The following is a 12,879-nucleotide window of genomic DNA, read 5'->3' on the forward strand; positions in this document are numbered from 1 at the left end:
TGCGCCTCAGTTTCTTCGTCTTGTAAAATGAGGCTAATAATAGCTCTTACCTCATGGGCATATTGTGAGGGTTGAATTCTATAATCCATGTAAAGTGTTTGGAACAGAACGTAGCACAAAGCAAGGGTCCAGTAGCCGTGTGCTAACGTCACTGTCACTGTCATGACCATCACCAGCCTCAGCCTCAGCTCTAGCTTACCTCCCCAGTGACTGGTTCTTGTTAGGACTTATCCAAGATCAAAGTGGGATTTTTTTGTTGTTGTTGGAGATTTTATTTTTTTGTTGTTGGGAGGGAGAAAACATTTAAATTCTACTGTTAGCAAGTTTCAATTACACAACACAGTATTATCAACTGTAGTCACCATGTTATACATTAGATCCTCAGACCTTATGGATCTTATAACTTCTACCAGCCTCTTTCTATTTCTGCACCCCCCCCCCCGTCAGTCTCTGCCAACCACCTTTTTACTCTTTATTTCTAGGAGTCTGACTTTTTATTTTAGATTCCACACATGAATGAGAGCATACAGTATTTGGACTTACTTCACTTAGCATAGTGTCTAGGTGAGGTGATGGATGTGTTACTTAACTTGATGGGGGAAATCCCTTCACAATGAATATGTATATCAAGTCATCACGCGTACACTTTAAATATCTTATAATTTTGTCATTTACACATCAATAAAGCTGGGGTGGTGGGGAAAGACAAGACAAAACAAATGCTGGCAAGGATGTGTAGAAAAGGGAACCTTTGTACACTGCTGGTGGGAATGTGAATCGGTGCGGCCATTATGGAAAACAGTAGGGAGGTTTCTCACAAAATTAAGAGTAAGACCACCCTACGATCCAGCAATCCCACTTCTGGGTATATAGCCAAAGAAAATGAAGTCAGAATCTTGAAGAGATATTTGTACTCCCATGGTCACTGAAGCATTATTCACAGTAAGCCAAGACATGGAAACGACATAAGTGTCCACCAATGGGTGAATGGATAAAGGAGATGTAGTATATGTACACAATGGAATATTACTCAGCCATAAAAAAGAAGGAAATCTTGTGGAAACACGGATGGCATTTGAGGACATTATCCTAAGTTAAATGAGTCAGAGAAAGACAGACTATGATATCACTTACGTGTGGAATTTTTAAAAGCCCAAATTTGTAGAAACAGATTGTGGAATGATGATTGCCAGGGGCTGGGAGGTGGGGAAATGGGGACATGCCAGTCAAGGGCACAAACTTCCCATTACAAGGAGACTAAGTTCTGGGGTCATAATGTACAACATGGTGACTATAATTAATGATACTGTACTATATACTTGAAAGTTGCAAAAAGGGTAGATCTTTTTTTTTGATGTTTATTTATTTAGTTTTAAGAGAGAGAGCAGGAGCATAAGTGGGAGAGGGGCAGAGAGAGAGAGAGAGAGAGAGAGAGAGAATCTAAGCAGACTCTGTGCTGTCAGCACAGAGCCCGACTCAGGGCTCGATCCCACAAACCATGAGATTATGAACTGAGCCAAAACCAAGAGTCGGACACTTAACTAACTGAGCCACTCAGGTGCCCCAAGAGTGGATCTTAAATGCTCTCACCATGAAAAGGAAATGGTAACTATGTGAGATTATCCAGGTGTTTACTAACTCTACTGTGGTGACCTCTTCGGAATATATACATGTATCAAATCTTCACATTATACACCTTAAACGTGCACAATATTCTATGTTGGTTAAATCTCAGTAAAGCTGGGGGGCGGGGGGGACAAAGATCAAAGGAGTGAATGAGCCAGACATGAGGTGAACGGGAAACCCGCATCAACAAGAAGCATTTGTAAGGACCTGCGGTGTTTGCTGCCCTAGGCTAGCTGGAAGGATGCAGAGGACCTGCCCTTGCAGAGCTTACACTGAGTTTAGACAACCAGCACCTTCAGGAAGAAACGATCAAAGGTCATGATATCCCAGATGGTAAAACCAGTCATGCTTCCTGGAAGAAGTGAGAGTTGCATGAGGCTAGAAGGAGGGGCAGGAATCTGGCAAGTATCCAGACATGGGGGTGGGGGCTGGGATGGAAGCATTCTGGAAAGGGGGCCAGTGAAGGCAAAGACCCAGGGTGGCAGCACATGGCCTTTCTGGAAGACAGTGAAGGATAAACAAGGATAGGCCCCAGAGTTTCTCTACATTCTCTACAGGGCCTTTTTATTTAATTTAGTTTGTGTGTGTGTGAGGTCTCAACCTAGAAGTGGCAATGGAATGGGCTAGAAATGTCCAGGAGCAATTCACCTGGGCCCTGGTGAGCTTCCCACAGACATCTCCCCTTTCCAAACCAATGTTATGACTGGATTGGCCCTTGTGGTTCTTGTTACGATTTCAACAACCACCCTTCAGCAACAATTGTCAGGAACCTTTTAAAAAATAAAGGTTTTATTACTTACAAGACCTGGAAATTACACAGCACACCTGGGGCCACACAGCGAGGTCACCGGTGGAGACAGAGCCCATCTGGATGGGGCTTCTGTTTTTATTGGGGTCAAGGTTGGAGGCCACGGGTGTCTCAGGCTCACTCTTTATTGGTAAATTTAAAATATAAAGGTGGGGGCACCTGGGTGGCACAGTCGGTTAAGCGTCTAACTTCAGCTCAGGTCATGATCTCGCCGTTAGTAATTTGGAGCCCCATATCAGGCTTGCTGCTGTCTACCTGTCAGCACAGAGGCTGCTTTGGATCTTCTGTCCCCCTCTCTGCCCCCATCCACGCTTGCACTCTCTCAAAAGTAAATTAACATTAAAAAAAATAATAATAAAATAAATAAACACGGGGCACCTGGGTGGCTCAGTCAGTTCTGAGATGTCCGACTTTGACTCAGGTCATGATCTAATGGTTTGTGAGTTCAAGCCCTGCGTCAGGCTCTGTGCTGACAGCCCAGAGCCTGGAGTCTGCTTCAGATTCTGTCTCCCTCTCTCTCGCCCTGCCCCTCCCCACTTGCACTCTCTCACTCTCTCAAAATTAAATAAAACATTAAAAAAATTTTAAAACTAAATCAATAAAATATACAGATGGGAATGTAAAGCACAGGGAAGGGGGGGTGCCTGGGTGGCTCAATTAAGTGTCCAACTTTGGCTCAGGTCATGATCTCTGGTTTGTGCATTCAAGCCCCTCGTCGGGCTCTGTGCTGACAGCTCAGAGCCTGGAGCCTGCTTCGGATTCTGTGTCTCCCTCTCTCTCTCTCTGCCCCTCCCCCACTCATGCTCTGTCTTTCTCTCAAAAATAAGTAAACATTAAAAATTAAGAAAAAAAAAAGCACAAGAAAGAGAAAAGACAAGTGGCCCAAATGGTGAGTTATCAAAATGAGCTAGGATCTCTAAAACAAAGGAGCCTCAGCTAGAGGAAGTGGCCTGGGTCTTTACCCAGTCTGTGGCCAGCTAAGTGCTTATTCCAGATAGGTCACAGTCTTTGGAGTAGATCTCTTGGCAAAGCGTAAGCCAGCCCTTGCGTCACAAAAAAAGAAAAACTGTCAGGGCTTACGCTCTAGGCATCTTTGCCTGAAGATAAGGGAGAAGAGAATTAGGAAACAAGATTCCAGCTTCCCCGGGGAAGGCAGAGACCCAGGTCCGTTTCCTCCTAGTACTTGAGTGACCTTGAGCAAGTTACGGTTCTAAAGCCTCAGTTTTCCTATCCTTACCAGGACACTAATACGCGCCCCTAAAAAGTAACGCTAAGCTAACATTTATGCAGCACCTGGAAAGCAGTGGTACTCAATCAATAGAAGCTATGGTTTGTCCTGGGAGTGGTAAAGAACAAGGGAAGCTTTTTCCTGATATCTATCTATCATCTATCTATCTATCTATTTATCTATCTATCATCTATCTATCATCTATCTATCTATCTATCATCTATCTATCTATCTATCATCTATCTATCATGTATCTATCATCTTTCCTGATAGATAGATATATTCTTTTAAATTCCAGTACAGTCAACACACAGTGTTATATCAGTTTCGGGTGTACAATAGAGTGATTCAACAATTTCATACATTGCTCAGCGCTCATCACAATAAGTGTGCTCTTAATCCCGTCCACCCGTTTTACCCATTGCCCCCCCCCCGCCCCCACTCTGGTAACCATCAATTTTTTCTCTGTAGTTGAGAGGCTGTTTCTTGGTTTGTCTCCTTTTTTCTTTGTTCATTTGTTTTGTTTCTTAAATTCCACATATGAGTGAAATCATCTGGTACTTGTCTTTCTGTGACTGACTTGTTTTAGTGTTATACCTTCTAGATCTGTCTATGTTGTTGCAAATGGCAAGATTTCATTCTTTTTTTACAGCTGAGAAATATTCCATTGTGTGTGTGTGTGTGTGTGTGTCCATTCATCTACCAGTGGGCATTTGGGCTGCTTCCATAATTTGACTATTGTAAATAATGCTTCAATAAACAAGGGTGCATATATCCTTTCAAACTGGTGTTTTCATATCCTTCAGTTAAATACCCAGTAGTGGAATTACTGGGTCATATGGTAATTCTATTTTTAATTTTTTGAGGAACCTCCATACTGTTTTCCACAGCGGCTGCACCAGTTTGCATTCCCACCAGCCGTGCACGAGGGTTCCTTTTTCTCCACATCCTCACCAACACTTGTTGTTTCTTGTGTTTTTTAGTTTAGCCATTCTGACAGGTGTGAGGTGGTATCCCACTGTGGTTTTGATTTGTATTTCCCTGATGACAAGTGATGTTGAGCATCTTTTCATGTGTCTATTGGCCACCTCTAATGTCTTCTTTGGAGAAACGTCTGTCCATGTCTTCTGTCCATTTTTATTGACTTATTTGTTTTTTTTTTTCAGTGTTGAGAGTTAGAAGTTCTGTAAATATTCTGAATACTAACACTTTATCAGATATGTCATTTGCAAATATCTTCCCCCATTCAGTAGGTTGTCTTTTTGTTTTGTTGATGGTTTCCTTTGCTATGCAGAAGCTTTTTATTTTGATGTAGTCCCATTTTTCCTGCTATGTTTTAATGAAATTAATCATTGCATGGTAGGAAAGATGGATTGGAGTGGGGCAAGGGGAAAGGCCAAGAGATAGATTTAGAGATGTGTCATTCAGGAGTAATGTAAATTCTGCTTCAAAATTTAGTGGAGACAACAGAGACTGAAAGGAAGAAAACGAAAAGGACCCAGCAGAGCAGATGTTGGTAAATAATGGAGAAGAGCAAGGACTCACTGGTGACTTCACACTTTTAGGAAAGGGAGGAGAACCGAGAGAACAGGAGAAGAAGGGATTGATGGAGAAAAGGGTGAGTGGTTCCACATGGAAACCCTGATCTTCACAAAATGGTTCTATATTCAGTCAACAAACATATGTTGAGCCTAAATGGTGTCAGGCACTAAGAATATAAATATGAACAGACATGGTTCCTGCCCCCCAGGGACTTTATGGTATCAGTAGGGGAAGCAAAGACATCAACCAATGCATGCAGTGAAGTATAACAGATGCTTTTATCCACAATGTCAGTCCAATTAGACCGCAGAACAAGGAGGTGATTGATTTCACTAGATTTCAAGGAGGAAGTTACTCAAGAACTGTGTAAATGTTCTCCAGGAAGACTTTGAGGGAAAACATACTCCATATGGAGGGACAGCATGAGAAAAATACCAGTGAGTGAAACATGACATATTCTAGACTTATAAGTTGGTCTGATACTTGGGACTATCAGATCCAGAGCTGAGGCTAGAGATGCCTAAAGATACCATGGCATGGACAGTAGTGTGGGCCATAATACAGAAAGAGGGAAGGATCAAGACGAATGTTGTGTTGGGGGTGTTAGTTCAGGACCCATGGGTTTGATGTCAGAGGAGAGTTCAAATGGGAAGAATCAAGGACAATTCTTCCTTTAAGGTAGGAGGGAAGGAAGAAAGAGAAGGTAGAGGCATGTTGAAATAGGGAGGGGGAACTGACTGGCCTAGGAGGTCCACCCTTGACCTTCCAGAAAAGTCAGAGGCAAGAGCATTAGTTCAAACACGTTCCTTGAAAAATGAAAGTTACTAAAAATGACAGGAGATAAAATAGAAAAATCCAAATAGCCTTATATCTATTAAATAAAGCTAATTTGTTATCAAAAACTCGCCCACAAGGAAAACTTCATAATGATGGTTTCACTATGAATTTGATCAAACATTTAAGAAAGAAATAGTATCAACCCTCTATAAACTCAGAAAATAGAGGAAGATGAACATTCCCAACTTGTTTTACAATGCCAGATTAACCCTGATACTAAATCCTGACAAAAACATTACAAAAAAGAAGAAAAGACAACAAATATCCCTCATGAACATAGATCCTTAACAAATTGTTAGCAAATAAAACCAGCAAGACACAAAAATATACCTCATGACCAAAGAGGTTAATCCTAGGAATGCAAGATTATTTGAACACTCCAACTCATTAATGTAATTCACTACATTAACAGAATAAAGAAGAAAAAACATGACTGTTTTTATCAATTCCAACACCCGTTCATCATTTTTTTTAATCTGAGCAAATTAGGAAAAGAAGGAATTTCTTTAACCTGATAAAGTACATCTATGAAAAACCTACAGCTAACGTCATATTTAGTATGATTTTTAATATACATTCTCCCTAAGATTTGGAACAAAACAAGGATGTCCAGTCTTACTACATTTATTTAATATTTTGTTGGAGGTTTTGGCCAGGAGCCAAATTGCTTAATTAGGCAAAATAAAGGAATAAAAGGCACAGAGATCAGAAAGAAAGAACTAAAACTTTATGCACAGATGACATGACTTTTTATGTAAAAAAATCCTAAGTAACCTACAAAATAGCAACTAGAACAAGTAAATGAACATCGCAAAGTCACAAGATAAAAGAATAACACTCACAGATCAACCACATTCCCATATACTAGCAGCAAACCATTGGAAAAAGAAATTTAAAAAAACCTCATTTACAATAAGGCCAAAAAACATAAAAAATACTTAGGAATGGATTTAACAAAAGATGTACAAGAACTATACCCTGGAGATGGCTTAAAAGACGCTGAGATAAGTTAAGGAAGACATTTTTGTTTTTGTAGGCAAAGACTCAATATTGTTCAAATGTCAATTCTTTCCAATTTGATCTACAGATACAACACAATCCCAATCCCAGTTTCCAGCAGGCTTTGTTTTTGTTTGTTTGTTTTTGTTTATTTGTTTGTTTCTAAGTAAGCTTCACACTCAGCCCAGGGCCCAATGTAGGGCTTGAATTCACAACCCCTGAGATCAAGAGTCAATGTTCAAGTGACTGAGCCACCCAGACACCCCCAGCAGACTTTATTTGTAGAAAATGATGGGCTTATTCTAAAATTTATGTGGAAATGCAAAGGATCTAGAATATCCAAAGCAATCTTGACAAAGGAAAACAAAGTTAGAGAACTTAACATTACCTAATTTCAAGGCTTGCAACAAAGCTGGTATGCTATCTTCCAAACAGTATGGAAGTATAAAGAGACACATATAGTTCAATGGAACAGAATAGAGAGCCCAGAAACAATGAGGAACCAAGCAATCTTATGAATAAAGCAATCTTTTAACAGGTATGGCTGGCAAAACTGGCTCTCAATATGGAGAAACGTGAACACTGATTCTTATCTAGCAAATACACAAAATTTAATTTGAGATGAATTATAGATCTAAATCTAAAAGCTAAAATTATCAAGTTTCTAGAATAAAACTTAAGAGAATATCTTCATGATCTGCAGATGGGCAAGGTTTCTTAGGTAGGAGGCAAACAATAGAAGAAAAAATAATTGTCATCCAGATTTTATAAAAATTAAAAACTTCTGCCCATCAAAACTACAGTTAAGAAAATAATGGTGTGCAATGGCTGCAAACAGTGGCTTCCTCGGTAATATATGCAGTCTGTTGCTTGTGTGGGTTGTCCTAAGGGACCTTAGAGACCACACTTGCCAGTGAACATGCATGTCTGAACTCATGCTGTCCCCAGTCTAGGCTCCAGACAGTATTCAGAGTGTCTTTGGAAAGTCTCAGGGCACAGTGGTCATGGTCCACATTGGCCAAGTTGTCATGTCCTTCCACGCCAAGTTGCAGAACAAGAAGCATGTGATTGAAGCCCTCCATAGTGCCAAGTTCAAGTTCCCTGGTGGCCAGGTGGTCCACATCTCCAAGAAGTAGGGCTTTACCAAGTTTAGTACAGATGAATTTGAAGACACGATGGCTGAAAAACAGTTTATCCTGGATGGCTGTGGGGTCAGATACATCCCTAACTGAGGCTCCCCAGGGCAAATGGTGAGCTCTGCACTCCTGAGAGCTTCTGCACTGCCCCTCCTTAGGCCCACCAATAAATCCTAATTGCTACCCAAGAAAGAAAATGATGACAAGTCACAGACTACGAGGAAATATTTGTAAAACATTTCCATTAAAGGAATTGTATCAAATATATACAAGGAACTAAAACACAAGAATAAAAGCACAAACAACCCGATAAAGAGAAGGGCAAGAGAATTGAGCAGACATTTCAAAATAAGGTGGATGAACTAAATGTATGCCTACCCTATGACCCAGTAACTCCACTTCTAGGTATTCACCTAAAAGAGAAGAAAACATACATCCACAAAAATACTTGTACAAGAACATCCCTAGCAGTTTCATTCACGGTAGCCCCTAACTAGAAACAACTCCATGTAATGGGAAAAATGGATAAACAAATTCTAACCGTTAATGGGTGATACAAAAGGAACACAGCACTAACACATGCAACAAAATGGATGGATCCCCAAAACATGATGATACTAGTCGGTTCCATTCACATGAAATTCTAAAAAGGTCTGTCCAAAAATGAAAACTGATTGCTTCTGCAAGATGAGAACAGTGATTGACTGGAAATGGGCATGAACAGACTTCCTACATGATAGAAATGTTCCATATCTTGATAGGGATTTGGGTTACACATGTGTAAGCATTTGTCAAATCTCCTGGAAGAATATACTTATACTCTGTGCATTTTACCATTTCACTGATATAAATTTAACACCCCAACACACACACACACACGCAAACCACAAGCAAATATTGAATTCTGCTTAATGATATGCATGCTGAAGTATTTGAAGTGAGGTATGCTGATGATCTACATCTTATTTAAAAATATACCAAAAATAAGATGTATTGAAGGATAGATATATGGATAGATGTTTGAAGAAGGGAGATAGAGCAAAATGTTCACATTTGAAGAGTCTACCTGCTGAGTAGCCAATTGTGAGTACTCACAATTCTTTTCATGTTTAAAATTTCGCAATAAACCTTTGGGGAAAGGGGAGTCAAAAGATGGGATGCAAAGCTGGTCAAGAATGGAAAAATCTCACAATAGCCTTGAGGTGAACCAGGAAGGAGTGGTCAGAATTTCCTGGGTGAAAGAAGGGTTCAGCTAGGTTTCTATAGCCCTTGTGTGTCAGAAAGTCAGTCAGCCTGTGTCCCGGCCGTTCTTTTTCAACAGTCACACCCAGTCTGCCTGATCACACCTATCCAATAGGACATCTGAGAGACAGCATGGTGACATTACATTTTCCATCTCCCCATGAGAGAGTGTCCTCCCCACAGGAGACCGGAGATTATCCCAGGACAGGGACTAGGTATCCCCCAACAGACTAAATGCTTACTTTATTTTTTTAAGTTTATTTTGAGAGAGAGACAGAGAGAGTGGCAGAGAAAGAGGGAGAGAGAAAATCCCAAGCAGACTCTGCATCGTTAGTACAGAGCCTGACGCGGGGCTTGATCTCACAACCACCAAATCATGACCTGAGCCGAAACCAAGAGTCAGACGCTTAACCAACTGAGCCACACAGGTGCCCCTAAGCACTTACTTTAATTTTTTAAATGTTTATTTATTTTTGACAGAGAGAGAGAGAGAGAGACAGAGCATGAGTGGGGGAGGGGCAGAGAGAGAGAGGGAGAGAGAGAATCCTAAGCAGGCTCCAGGCTCTAAGCTGTCAGCACAGAGCCCGCCATGGGGCTCGAACTCACGGACCACGAGATCATGACCTGAGCTGAAGTCAGACGCTCAACCGACTGAGCCACCCAGGCGCCCCCCCCTAAGTACTTACTTTAAATAAGACCTGGGTCTTCCCCATCACACCGTGAGCTTCCTCAGGCTAGAAGTTAGCTCTTCCATCAGTTTGGGAACTCTGATAGGATGGAGACTAACTCCACCATCAGAAGGCTGCCCTGGATGTATCTGCCATTTGACAGGGGCCTTTCAGAGAGCTGTCAATTGTTTCCTGTGTTTCTCCCATGATTCCCACTTGAGCTGTGCAGGTTGAGTGCACTCAGCAGAGAGTGAGAGAGGAGTTACTGACAGTTTCCAAGCAGGAATGCTCCAACTTCAATCATCCCAGAAGCTGACACTCTTTTACATTTAGCTAGGGAAAAGCAACATGAATTCACTGTAGTGATTGAGACTTTACACGCCCTAAAGTGAAGAAATTCTAACTTGAGGTTCCCTCAGCAACTGTAGCTGGGCAACGTCACCCCCAGGCATTGGCAGCAGGTCACAATGCTCAACAGCTCATTGGGCAGGTGGAAGCACATCCGCCTTCACACACCTGGGCTCACAGGAACTAAGGGTGGGGTGTACCCAGATATCCAGAGAAAGGGGGAGGGTGCTGAGGCTCCAGGAAGAACAGACAGGAAAAGAGAGAGGGGGAAGAGCAGAAGTGTTTTCTCTGCTTCTCTTCTTTAGAGAACCCTATGAGACAACTAGTATATCTCCCCCTTATCTCATTCTCTCCCTCTCTCTCTCTCTCCCTCCCTCTCTCTCTCCCGCCCTCATGAGTACACAGATGCACAGCTTAAAGTATGATTCATGTTCTCAAGGGTAGGTTCCCTAGCAACTCATGACACTTTTTCAAGGGGTTGCATGATAGGACGCTAGACACCTGGCTGAGAAATGGAACAAACTTGGTTATTCTATGGGATACAAGATCTACTCATCTCCCATCCTTCATACCAGTTTCCCTAGAGCTTCCCCCAACCTCTGACCCCTATAAGTTTGATTACTTTCCAGATTTTCTTTGGGACTCAGCTTCTAACATGATAATACAGTTTGTTTTTATTATTCTGGGTGACATGGAGAGAGAGACATTGAGCCAGGCCATGAGAACTAATCTCCCATTTTCTATGCCAAAGGTTTTCAAAGTGTCATCCTGTGCTTCTTCCAGTGATAGTAAACAAAATAACCTGAAAGGTCTTTCACTACAAAATAACTAGCTCCTGCAAAAACAGACTTAAGTGCATTTCTGGGGTCAACAGAAGTAAGAGAAATATGTATAATCCCATCCATCCCCCAAATTTACTGAAACTAGGGCAACAAGTAATAAGCAGCAAGGAAACGCAAAAGACAAATGTTGGAGCAGATAAAGATACTTACATTCACCACCGCTATTTAACATTGTGTTACTAGAACAATTAGAAAAGAAAAAGAAATAAAAGGCTTCTATGTTGGAAAGCATGAGGTAAAACTACCTTTGCTCATAGATGACATGATCCCATATGTACAAAACCCCAAATAATTCACAAGAAACTGCTAGAGCATTCAGTTCAGCAGAGTTGTAGGGTATAAGATCAGTTGTGTTTCTATACACCTGCAATACAGAAAGGGAAGTTAAGGGAACAAAATCATTCATTATAGCATCTAAAAGGTTAAAATATTTAGGAATAAACTTAACCAGGGGCACGAAAGACTCATATACTGAAGACCACAAAATTGCCAAAAGAAATCAAAGAAAACCTAATGAAACGGAAACTTCGGGGAGCAAAATTTACCACCCCAAAATGCATCTCTTTGGCATGTGGATTATTTTAGGCTGATTATTTTTAAGAAATAGAAGACTCAGAAGTTTTTCTTTATTGCCTCCCTACTAACTGCCTATCTAAAAGAATTTAGACAGAGGACCTGTTCCTGGAAGGGAACGATCACCATAGATGACTACAGTATAATATGAATTAGGTGTCATAGACAGAAAGGAACCCAACAGAGTAATGTTAAAATTCCTCTGTGTCATTGTTTCTGCATGGCCCAGCAAATATTTGTTTACCAAACCTTTACTCTTTTTCAACCTCCTGTGAATTGTCTTCCTTCCCTTTGAAGTCCCAGACCCCTACCCCCTTCTCCTTAGCTCTAGATGGTATATAAGCCTCAACTATCTGACTGCCTAGAGGTCTCATATTTTTATGAGGCTCCCATAGATGCATGATTAAACTTGATTTCCCCCTGTAATCTATGTCAATATAAGTCTTAGACCAGTCAAAAGAACCTCAAAGGGTAGAGAAAAATTTTTCTCCCCAACAAAGCACAGCTCACATTCATAGGTAGGAAGACCATATTGTTAAGATGCCTATACTACCCAAAGTGATCCACAGATTCAATGCAATCCTTATCAAAATTCCAATAGCCTTTTATTTCTGAAATGGAGAAGCCAAACATCAAATTCATGTGGAGTTATAAGGGAACCCTAAAGAGCCCAAACAATCTTGATAAACAATAACAAAGTCAGAGTCACTTTTCCCCAATATCAAAACTTACTACAAAGCCATAGTAATCAAGAGTGTGGTACTGGCATCAAAAGGAATTATCAAACAATTGAAAAGACAACCCACAGAATGAGAGAAATTACTTGCAAATCATTTGACCTCAGACATTGGAATTAACCCACTAGAGTCTCAGCTGCATGAAAGCAGGTATTTTTATGTGTTTTGTTTACTGCTGAATCCCCAGCTTCTACACTAGAAACTGGCACATAGTGGGCACTAAATAAATACCTGATGGATAGTCAGATATAAAAAATAAAATGAATACATAGAAAATGTTTAGAGAAAACTTG

The 12,879-nt window shown here is 40.9% G+C and overlaps 1 pseudogene; it reads left to right on the forward strand.

Annotated features, from left to right (window-relative positions):
- The first annotated feature begins 7,837 nt into the window (after positions 1–7,837).
- On the forward strand, positions 7,838–7,946 carry LOC122233842 (annotated as a pseudogene).
- Positions 7,947–12,879: the final 4,933 nt, after the last annotated feature.

The sequence above is a fragment of the Panthera tigris genome, chromosome E1 (genome assembly GCF_018350195.1).
Source record: "Panthera tigris isolate Pti1 chromosome E1, P.tigris_Pti1_mat1.1, whole genome shotgun sequence".
NCBI classification, from domain to species: Eukaryota; Metazoa; Chordata; class Mammalia; order Carnivora; family Felidae; genus Panthera; species Panthera tigris.